The sequence below is a fragment of the Meles meles genome, chromosome 15 (assembly GCF_922984935.1).
Source record: "Meles meles chromosome 15, mMelMel3.1 paternal haplotype, whole genome shotgun sequence".
Classification (NCBI taxonomy): domain Eukaryota; kingdom Metazoa; phylum Chordata; class Mammalia; order Carnivora; family Mustelidae; genus Meles; species Meles meles.
Window position 1 is genome coordinate 51,669,775 of NC_060080.1, and position 12,074 is coordinate 51,681,848.

A 12,074-nucleotide genomic window follows, 5' to 3' on the forward strand; every position below is an offset into this window, starting at 1 on the left:
TACAAGACACTAAGGAAAAAAAGTGAAGAAGACACAAATAATTAAAAACATATCCTGTGTTTATTGATTGGAAGAATTAATACTGTTAAAATGGCCTTAGTACCCAGCGTGACTCATAGATTCAGTGCAGTTCCAGTCAAAAGTCCAGTGGCATTTTTCAAAGAAATAACAAAAAAACAACAATAACAAAAAACTGTTCTAAAATCTGTATGGAACTACAGAGGAACTTGAATAGACAAAGCTGTCCTGAAAAAGAACAAAGTTGGAGACATTATTTAAATAACCAAACATGGAAACAACTGAATGTCCATCGATGGATGAACAGATAAAGAAAATATAGTGTATATATACTATAGAATATTGTTCAGCCGTAAAAAGAAGGAAATCCTGACTCTTGTGACAACATGGAATGGCCTGGAAGGCATTATTGTAAGATAAATAAGTCAGGGAGAGAAAAACCAAAACCGTATGGTATCACTTACATGTGAGATGTAAAAAGCCAATTTTTTAGAAATAAGAGGTAAAATAGTGATTTTTAGGGCCCAAGAAGTAGAGGAAATGGGTAGCTGTTGGTCAAAGGGCACAAATTTTCTAGCTGTAGGATGAGTATGTTCGGGTGATGTAGCAGACAGCATGATCATTATAATTAACAATAGTTTATTATATATTTGAAAGTTGTTAGGCAAGTAGTTATCACCACACACAAAAATGATAATTATGTGAGTGGATGGAAATTTTAAGTAACATATTGTGGTAATCATGTTGCAGTGTATATGCATATCAAAACAGCACATTATCCAACTTGAACTTATTTATGTATCAGTAATAGTAAAGGTGGAAGGAAAAAAAGTGCTGGGAAGAGTGGTAACTGACACAGCAGATTATATGCAGCCACAAGGGGAAGCAGAAACAGAGGTACACATGGAATGGTGAAAACAGTCCAGTACCTATTGATTACTCCAGAGAAACTGAGACTTTGGAGATGTGAGTTAATAATGGGTGTTGGGGGGTGCCTGAGTGGCGCGGTTGAGCATCAGACTCTTGATTTCGGCTCAGGTCATGATCTCGGGGTCATGGGATGGAGCCCTGAGGTGGGGCTCCCCACTCAGCTGGGAGTCTTCTTGAGAATCTCTCTCTCCCTCTTCCCCTCCCCCCACTCATGTACTAGTGTGTGTGTGCACTCTCACCCTCTCTCTCAAATAAATAAATAAATCTTAAAAAAGAAGTAATAGGTGGTGGGCTAAGATGAGAGGTTTAAAATAGTGTGATTTGTTGAAAGTTCATGTACAACACAGTTCTTTCTTCTTCTTTCTTCTCCTGCCCCATGCATAGAATATTCGTACTTCAATCCCCAGGTGGAAGATAGAAGATTCTTTTCTAGGGAAGTTCATAAAAGACTGCCATGAAGTGCCATCTGGATTTCACCAGCAAAGAGGTTATTTCCCTCCTAGAACTCCCTAAAGTGAAGCCTGGTTGACTAGTCTTTCCATGCTCACAGACCTTTTTGTAAAGGTCTCAAGTGACTTCCTGTTCAATACGAAAGGCTGCCCAAGGTTTAGCAGACATTTGAGGGGAAAATACCCACCTGGAAAAAGAGGGACCCAAATCTACCAATACGTGAAAACAAGTAACAGCAATAAAAATTATCAGGAGGCAACAGATAATGTAGAAACAGAATAATACATCAAAAAATTAGTTGGACTGGGTATTTACCCTAAAAATACAAACGTAGTGATCTGAAGGGGCACGTGCACCCGAATGTTTATAGCAGCAATGTCTACAATAGCCAAACTATGGAAAGAACCTAGATGTCCATCAACAGATGAATGGATAAAGAAGAGGTGGTATATACACACAATGGAATACTATGCAGCCATCAAAAGAAATGAAATCTTGCCATTTGCGACGACGTGGATGGAACTAGAGGGTATCATGCTTAGTGAAATAAGTCAATCAGAGAAAGACAACTATCATATGATCTCCCTGATATGAGGACGTGGAGATGTAACATGAGGGGTTTGGGGGGTAGGAAAAGAATAAATGAAACAAGATGGGATCAGGAGGGAGACAAACCATAAGTGACTCAATCTCACAAAACAAACTGAGGGTTGCTGGGGGTCGGGGGATGGGGAGAGGGGAGTGGGGTTATGGACAATGGGGAGGGTACGTGCTATGGTGAGTGCTGTGAAGTGTGTAAACCTGGCGATTCACAGACCTGTAACCCTGGGGATAAAAATACATTATATGTTTATAAAAAAATAAAAAAGATAAAAATCAAAAAAATAAATAAATGAGGATTAGCTTGATAAAGCAAAAAAAAATTAGTTGGTATTCTTAAAAATTAAAAAATTGGTTCTTTATGTAAAAATGTTGCAGAGATCATCAGGAGGTTTTATAGGAGAATTCAGTATCCATTAGGAGTTCCAGACAAAGGAAGAAACTGATCAGAACAGTAATACAAGAAAATTCCCTTTTTCTGAAGGACTCGGATTTTCAGGTTCATGCATATATTACTTACTCAGTGTAATGAATGAAAGAAAGATTTACATCAAGGTGTGCCATTGTGAAACTTAGAACACATAGGGTAAAGAGGTTTGAAAAACTTCCAGAGGGAAAAAGTAACGTCATATGCAAAAGAATGAAGATCAAAATGACATTGTTTTTCTCATTAGCAATACTGGAAGCTAGAAGACAATGGAACAATGTCTTTAAGAATCTGAGGAGCCTTGAACTCTATACTCAGTTAAATTTTTTACCAGTTTATGTGAAGAATGATTGGTCATTTTTGGATCACAGAACTCAGGAAATTTAACTCTCATGTTTCATTTCTTAAGAATTACTTGAAGAGGGGTGCCTGGGTTGTGCAGTAGGTTATGTGTCCGATTCTTGGTTTTGGCTCAGGTTGTGATCTTGGGGTCATGATATTGAGCTCCATGTTGGGCTCCATGCTCAGCCTGGAGTCTATTTGAGATTCTCTCTCTCTCCCTCTCCCTCTCCCTCTGCGCCCCCTCCTAATAAATAAGTAAATCTTAAAAAAAAAAGTCACTTGAAGATGTGGTCCAACAATATGTGGGATTAAAATAATTAAAAGGTAGGGCGCCTGGGTGGCTCCGTGGGTTAAGCCACTGCCTTCGGCTCAGGTCATGATCTCAGGGTCCTGGGATTGAGCCCCGCATCGGGCTCTCTGCTCAGCAGGGAGCCTGCTTCCTCCTTTCTCTCTCTGCCTGCCTCTCTGCCTACTTGTGATCTCTGTCTGTCAAATAAATAAATAAATAAATCTTTAAAATAAATAAATAAAATAAATTAAAAAATAATTATTTTATAATTATAATTTATAATTTTAAAATAATTTTAAATTATAATTTTAAATAATTAATTATAATTATAATTTAATTATAATTTTAAATAATAATTTTATAATTATTTTATTTTATTAGGTAAATACAGAATTTAGAAAACTATGGCTCTAACCCCAGTGAGAGATGAAAGTAAGTCCCCTCTAGAAATTACATTTATGAAGCAGGTCTATAGGAAAATCAACTCAGGTTACACATGCCTTCAGGAATAATAGGGTCTGGGTAGGGTCCATATTATACCTAGTATGGTAAGCTTTTTGAAGAAATAAAGATTATTGTAGTTAGAATATTAGAGAATTAAGAAAATTGGAGAATTTGAAACTCAAAAACAAAAGCTGTAATCAAAACAAAAATCTGTCATTAACTGTATGTGATCATTACGTTTATACTTGGTTCTTTGGTGAGACAGAAGGCTTACGTGACATAATGATTAACACTGATTATTGCTTTAACTTAAAATACTTTGCTGGGAAGATAATTGAAGAAGCAGTACGGTAGGGGGTGTAGATTTTTAAGTGAGCTAAGTTTTTACCATAAAGTTTAAGGGTATTATTTAGAAATGTGGATGTAAAAATGTTAACTCTACAGAACAGAATTGGGGGTTGGAAAAAGCCTAAGAAGGTACTATTGTTTCTCATAAAATAATTTTAGTATTATCAGATTTTTTTTTATTGCAAAAACGAATTTTAGTCTTTAATCTTTAGTTTGATTTCACATTGCTTTTAGTATGATGCTGACACCAGCTGTAGCATTATCAGATTTTTAAAACCATGAACTTATATGCATTTGGCAGACATTTAAACTGAAATAAATTGGGGTGCTTGAGTGGCTCAGTCAGTTAAGCGTCTGCCTTTGGTTTAGGTCATGATCCCAGGGTCCTGGGATCGAGTTCTGCATCAGGCTCCTTGTTCAGCAGAGAGCTGGCTTCTCCCTCTGCCCCCTCACCTCACTTGTGCTCTCTCTTTCTCTCAAATAAATAAATAATATCTTAAAAAAAAGAATAGGAAAAAAAGTGAAGTAAATTAGTTGGGAAAAGATGAAGTTTTCTAAAAAATTCAGGTGGGGTAAATAACCATTTGAGTGAGTGGTTATACCTCTGTGTAACACTCAAGTTAAGGTTGTAGAAGGATTAAACATACTATTTTAAAGTAAATCTTAGAAATATTAGAGGAAAATAAGTACTAATAAAATTGTAGAATGGAAATGAAGTATTTTTTACATGGCCAAATCTGATTGCATTTTATATTACAGCTTCTTCCTTTGTTGTCATGTTTAGAAACCTTTACATTCAGTGGGCAGAGGGAAATTGTGCCTGGTGGTGTTGTAGGGGCTGGGAGATAAACATTCATATACTTACATGTGCTGCTATGAAGTGGCATCATTTTTCTGGAGGGCAGTTTCCCAGTATTTATTTATGTGTAGCATTCCTTGCATCTAGATTCTCTACTTCTAGGAATTCCCCTAATAAAATAATGAAGGATACACACAAAATTTTAGCTCTGGAGATAGTCTGCATCGCATTATTAAACAGCAAAATATTGGAAGCAATATAAATATCTTATAGTAGGCTATGTTTTTATTTATTTATTTATTTATTTATTTGACAGAGAGAAATCACAAGAGAGGCAGGCAGAGAGAGAGGAAGGGAAGCAGGCTCTCCGCCGAGCAGAGAGCCCCATGTGGGACTTGATCCCAGGATCCTGAGATCATGACCTGAGCTGAAGGCAGCGGCTTAACCCACTGAGCCACTCAGGCGCCCCAAGTAGGCTATGTTTAAATAAACGTGTTCTTTTAAATGCATTACAATGCAAATACTGTTATAAATGTTTTTATTTGTAGAGGAAGATATTTGTGATACATTATTGAGGGAAGACAGAGTAAAGGAACTTTATTTTGTATGGTTCTTTTTTCAGCCTACCAATATAAATGTTAAATGCTGATAAATAGAAAATACAGAAAAGCAAAAAGAGCAGTCTTTCACATGTACAGAAATCTTTATATGCTGGGTTGCCATTCATCAAAGTAACTGGTATTACTGAATGGAGATTTTGATACATTTTTTCCTTTTTTTTTCTAATTTATTTTGCAATTAACTGTAGTTAACATATGTTTGTGTGTATGTGGTCTGTGTGTTTGTGTGTTGACAAAGGAAAAAGAGGGTGTTTAAAAAGAGCTGAGAATTATCCTAGCTCACAAAAGAATTCCCCAATTTTGCTATTGTGTCATACAAAGTGTAATACCCTACATCTTACTGTGTGAATTTTGTTAGTGCAAAAATTCCCCCCACTCAAGGAAATACAAGTTTAAATATGGACTGGACACTTTCAAAGGGCTGAGGATCTCAGTAATAATTTTAAAGGTAATAGAGTGACCGCCTTCCTCAATGGAAAAAAAAAAGTTCCAAGGCTATCATATTCCTAGATGACTCTTCCTACTGATGGAAATTCTTTGGGATCTGATTACATGAAAAACTATTTGTTTATCCCTCCTTGAAAGTATCACACAAAGTCCACATCCGTGTATACATTCATATATCCCTATGGACACTACTATGCAGTAATAACCTTTTTATATGATCTTGGTATGTTATTTTCCCTTACTTTTGAATCACTGTCTATTTGCTTGAATCTGATCCTGGAGCTGGCGGCTAACGCATGCTCGTTGCCAGAGCGAGTGCTGGTAAATGGGAAGAAACTCTGTTTTGACGTTGTAGCTCTTCCGTACTCCCCTTCTTGGGTGAGCCTCAGAGAGGCAACTTTGGAGTGTTTGTATCTTCATCTTCTATGAATCTTCATGGTTATCATTTGGGCTTCAATGAAATATGGGGTCACCCTCCTACTTCACTTTATTGTTGTATGGGATGTTATTTTAGCTTTGGTTTCCCTGAGGGAACCTGGGAGGTTGTATTTGGGTGCTTTCTTCCAGCACATGACCTGTTGGATCAGGGGTCAGGAGGGGAGAGAAGACAAGTTGGTAGAGTCCTTATAGCGGTACAAGTGTAGGGCAGGCTGGTGTCTTAGTCCATGGGACCTTCTGAGAAGCCAGATGGAACTGATGGCAGCGGGAGCAACAGAATGGGGAAGCATTCATCTGTCTGCTCTTGGGTCAAGGGCGGTCTCACTTGTGTGCTGAAAGTCATGAATGCTACGTAGTTCTTGTAGTGTCCAAAGCGCCAGGGCAGGAAGCTAGAGGTGTGGTGTAAGTGTGAGAGCTGGTCTTAGGTTCTGCTATGTGACCCTCCTTCCCAGGCTGCTCACAGCAGGTTGCTGATACTCGAGCTGGAGTAAGCTGAGACAGAGAGGATCTGCTGTGGAGCACAGGAGGTGTCCAGGACAGATATGTCAGACTTGAGCTGTAGTACAAAGGCAAGACTGAGCAGCAGTGTGTAGCAGTATTAGATGCCATTAATGATCATTCATTAAATATGCTAGCTCACATGCTTCTATGGTAGGTAGAAAAACAAGGTTCCTATTTCATTTTCAGAGAGAAGACGGAGCTTAAAAATTCTTAGTGTTTTTTTGTTTGATTTATCTTTTAATTCAAGGTACTTTTTGTAATATTGTTAACCTTTGTGACAGCTCTGAGGTACATTTTTTTAACCTTTTTTTTTTTTTTTAATAGATAGGGATGTTACACAGAGAAGGAAAGAATTTACCCAAAACTATAGGATTACTAGGTTGAAGAGCTTAGATTTAAAGACTTGTCTGACTCCAAGAAGGGCCCCCCATATATATCGCACCCTATAATTGAAGTTCATGTAATCCTATCAGACCCCCAAACCTATAAGCCTAGACCTGTCTTCAACTGGTTTCTGATTCTGAAGGTCATGTGTATGTATTTCTTTAATCCACTAGAGGTCAGTATTGGGTTGATCAAGACAGGAGCCTTTGCCATATGATTCACAGGATTTTAACTGAGTCTTACTGTTAGGTAAGTTGGAAGTTGTATTTTCACAATAAAACTTTATTTATTAGCATATGTAGACATATGAAGTTAATAGTTCAGAGTAGATCATTCTTATGGGTGTTCCCCCTCTCCTTTCCCCCCCCCCTCCTGTTTTGTTCCCCATCTTTTAGTAGGTAGGAGAACATCCCAATCATCTCTTTTATTACGCCAGATCTCATTCTTACATACATTCCTTTGTTGTCCACTGCCTGTATATAGTAAACATTTATCTAAATTTACTATGTATGTGTCACTGGATCTGGGTTCGGGGGATTCTAAGACTGGTAAAACGTGTTTCCTATCCTCAAAGAGAGAAGAGTTACATACTGAAGTACTGTCCTGTGATTTTTTTAACCTGGCTACCTGACAGGTTTACTGAACTCCTTTTCTCTCTTCCTTCAGCGTATTATTTCCGTGGTTCTTCTCTTCGGAATGACCCCACCATCTAGTCATCAGGACCAGAACACTTGGGGTTCTTCTTAGTCCCTTCCTCTCTTCTAGGTACTACACTGCAATCAGTAAATTCCACTTCTTCTGCCAGTCACCTATCCACTGCTACCTTAATTCAAGTCCTCCTCATTGTTGTTTGGACGGTTACTGTGATCTGTTTTCGTTTTTCTTTTTCTAGTCCTTACCTTCTCCCGGTTGACCCCACTCCTCTGCTCCTGAAGAACTTGCCTGAATTGTAAAGCCGATGCTGTTCTTCCCCTGCTTACCTTCTTTCACTGTTTCTCCCTTGTCTGCTAGTAAGCTTGAGACTGCTTTGTCTCTTGGTATTCTTTATCACCGTGCTTTTATATAAGATTACTTACTCCTTGGGTGGGTAATGTTATTTCACACATGGGGATCTTTTCTCAAGCTGTTTCCTTCTTCTTTTACCTCTCTCCCTTTGGAAAAATCATATTTATCTTTTAAAAAGATAGTTTGCTACCCCTTCCTCTGTGATGGCTGTTTGGCGTTCCTTCCAAGCGGATACAAGTGCTTTCTCCTATGTCCAGTTGTTACACCTGTATTTTTGTTGTTATGCTAATTGCACTGAATTTGAGCCACTTACTTGCCTACCTATGCTTCCTGTAACAGTATGACCTGAGGTTCATGGGTCATGAACTCCATCTTATTCTCTGTAGGCCCGGGATGCAGCATAATGCCTGGTGCCAGCAGATATTCAGTACACGTTTGACTGAAAGCAGGGCTACGGAGAGGGTGCACCATGAGTTAGCACAGCGAGAGGAGGCTTCCTAAGGGAAGAAGAGTTCTAGTTCGGATTCAGAGGACAGGCTGGATGCAGGCAGGGAGGGGTCATCCAGTAGAGAAATGGCATGCTATTTCTAGTATAGTATGTGGTAGAACTTGATCCAAGTGGAAGATTCATGTTGGAGAGTACCGAATAAGTATACTGGAAAATTAGGCTCAGCTTCCATTATGGTGGAGTCCAAGGGACGTTGGGATGGAGTTGGGGTGTGGATTTGTGTACATTTTTTCTTCTCCCAGTTTCCCTCATGCTCAATCTGTGTGATGAATAATATGGTTTAAGAAGAGCCTGGCTGTACTACTGGGTATTTACCCCAAAGATACAGATGTAGTGAAAAGAAGGGCCATCTGTACCCCAATGTTTATAGCAGCAATGGCCAAGGTCGCCAAACTGTGGAAAGAACCAAGATGCCCTTCAACGGACGAATGGATAAGGAAGATGTGGTCCGTATACACTATGGAGTATTATGCCTCCATCAGAAAGGATGAATACCCAACTTTTGTATCAACATGGATGGGACTGGAAGAGATTATGCTGAGTGAAATAAGTCAAGCAGAGAGAGTCAATTATCATATGGTCTCACTTATTTGTGGAGCATAACGAGAACATAGGGAAATGGAGAAGAGAAGGGAGTTGAGGGAAATTGGAAGGGGAGGTGAACCATGAGAGACTGTAGACTCTGAAAAACAACCTGAGGGTTTTGAAGGGGCGGGGGGTGGGAAGTTGGGGGAACCAGGTGGTGGGTAATAGGGAGGGCACATTTGGCATGGAGCACTGGGTGTGGTGCGTAAACAATGAATTCTGTTACGCTAAAAAGAAATTAATAAAAGAAGAAGAAGAAGAGGAGGAGGAGGACGTGCCTGGCTGTAATATGCAGGGGAATTCTAGTGAGAAGGTGATGAGTTCCATTTTAGGTTTGTTGGAAGTGAAGCGGTGGTGGAACTCACAACTAGAGGCAATGGGGTACTAGGTTTTGGGAGAATGGACAGAGTGGGAAGAGAAGGGGGCTTGAGGAAGAGAGCTGGCTTGACTTCTTTATATTAGGAAATCAGAGAAGAATATGTATGAGGGAATCTTGAGGAAGAGATCATTAAATGTGTAAAAATTAATCACAAAGAGAACAATTAAGAAAAAGAAAACACTGGGGTGCCTGAGTGGCTCAGTGGGTTAAGCCTCTGCCTTTGTCTGAGGTCATGATCTCAGGGTCCTGGGATCAAGCCCTGCATCAGGCTCTCTGTTCAGCAGGGAGCCTGCTTCCCCCTCTCTCTCTCTGTCTGCCTCTCTGCCTACTTATGATTTCTCTCTGTCTGTCAAATAAATAAATAAAATCTTAAAGAAAAAAAAAAGAAAGAAAAAGAAAACACCTAAATGTTTTCTAAGGTCTGACTGTCTGCTTGGTATCCTCCTGCCCCATCTCTAGCACAGGTTGGAGGAATCAGTCCACTGATCTCTACTTTAGTTCAAGGCTATAAAGGTTGTCTCTGGAGGGACAGAAGAAATGGTCCTGGTGAGATAGTTTAGCATATTAGAACAGAGCTCTGAAGGGCTTTTATTGTTGTTGTTTTTCATGGACTTTAGTGTTACATTTTAATTTTAGCATCTATTACCTGCATGTATGTATTTACGTCTACTCTCTCCCACTTCCTGCCAATGCCATAACATACAGTTTGGATAGATGGTAATTTTCATTTGCATCCATAATGGGTAATATCTTAGTATTTCCTTGTTCTACCTGAGACTCAGTGTTTCCACCTTGGCCGCTTCTGTTTAAGCAGATCTGCCCTCACTGCAGACTTCTGCAGACTGAAGCCTTGATCATCTTGAGAGACCCCCAAGTACTGATAGAGCCTTGAAATACAGCGTGCAGTGTTTTGATTTCTAGCTCTAGGGTTTGCGATGTTTATTCGCCTGTTTGGCCCAAACTGCGTTCCCTTACATTGATGGGAAAACCAGATGCCACCTACAAAGAACAAATCACAGATCTAAAATTACTTCCATAGGATACTTTCAGATTTGTATCATTTCAAGTTTAAATGACAGTACTTAAATGTGTCTCCTCTTGTTTGCTTTTGATATACTGGTAGTATTTTACCAATTGTGAAGAAAAATAAATGACTTGAGATTGAATAGAATACGACCACCTTATGAAAAGCTTTTGGTTGTGTTGTACTGAAGCACAGGCTTGAGAGACAAGTGATCACTCCAGTCCTGGGCCTGCTTTTTTAAATATGAAAGCTCTAGGAAGTTCTCCCTTCCTTTGTGCCTTCCCAGAGTCCTTAATCGCTTTTTGTGTGGTTTAGTTGGAAGTGGAAAAGAACTTACTACTTTTGAGAGGAAGAGAAAGACTGTTCTATCTAATTTAGGTTCTCAGATGCTTGGAGGATAAGTATGTTTTATGTACAAATGTAAATGTTCTTGGGTACCTTCTCTTTCTCAGTTTGTTACTGAAGTCAGGTACGTTTTATGTAAGTCAAACCAAAGTATCAGTGAGTATTATGCATGGAAACAAGCTTGTCCATTGATTCAGATCTCTGGAATGTAGATTCTTTTCATTTTCTTGGCAGAAACTAGCTCCCGTAGTTCAAGTTTTTCCTCTGTCCTATTATAATTGTCTCATTTAAGCAGTGCCTGGACTAACATACTTAATATTTATCTTGAATTTCTTAATCTCATTCAGAATATCTGGAGACTCTGATTTTCTCCAGAACTAATTTCTGCCTGTCACCAAGGAGAAATGTTATATATTGATTAAGAAATATGTATTTTGAGAGGCCATCCCTTTTAAACTTTGTGTCTTAGGATGACGCTGAGTATTATTTAAAAAAAACAACAACAAACAAACCTGGAAGTTCCATTGTGAAATATTTTGGAACATGCTGGATTAAACTAAATTAAAGAAGTTTCCTTAGGCAGGATTTCTCTCGGTTTTTATTCTGTTAATGTGCATTGTGTACCTACAAGAAGGCTCCATGACAACAGTGCTTCCCATGTATTTGACAACAGAACCTTTTGTGGGGGAAATATTTTGTCCTGTTTTGAGGAACTGTTGGTGTAGTGGGAAGATCTCTCCTCTGGGACTGAGGAGATCACACGTTGAGCTTCTGATTTACCACTAACTAGCTTTCTGACCTCAAACAAATGCTTTGTCTTCTAGCCTCAGTTTCCCGAGTCCTGACTAAAGTCACTTCCAGCTCTAAAACTGTGTGGTTTAATACTTACGTTGTTGACTCCACATAGTCACACTTTCCACCTCTTTGTATGGATCGAAACCACACCATCTGAATCTGTTTTGTAAAGCTGAGGGGATTACAATTCCTTTTTTAAGGTTCAGAAGAAGAAACCCTTTAAAACTCTGTTTTCTACAGATTAAGGTCATGCAATCCTCAAGGATTAGTTAGTTCAAATTACTCTATTAAGATGTTTCATTCCCCTGATTACATTCTATTGGTCTCTTATAACCACAGAACTGTTCTTGGAGTTGGCTAAGCTTGTCCCTCCTCCCCCAGCCACAGTGATCCCAG

General features: G+C 39.0%; 1 protein-coding gene across 3 annotated transcripts in view; it reads left to right on the top strand.

Moving 5' to 3' along the window:
* Positions 1-12,074, top strand: part of EXOC6B (exocyst complex component 6B) — a 624,123-nt gene that overhangs the window by 240,737 nt on the left and 371,312 nt on the right. The window lies entirely within an intron of this gene.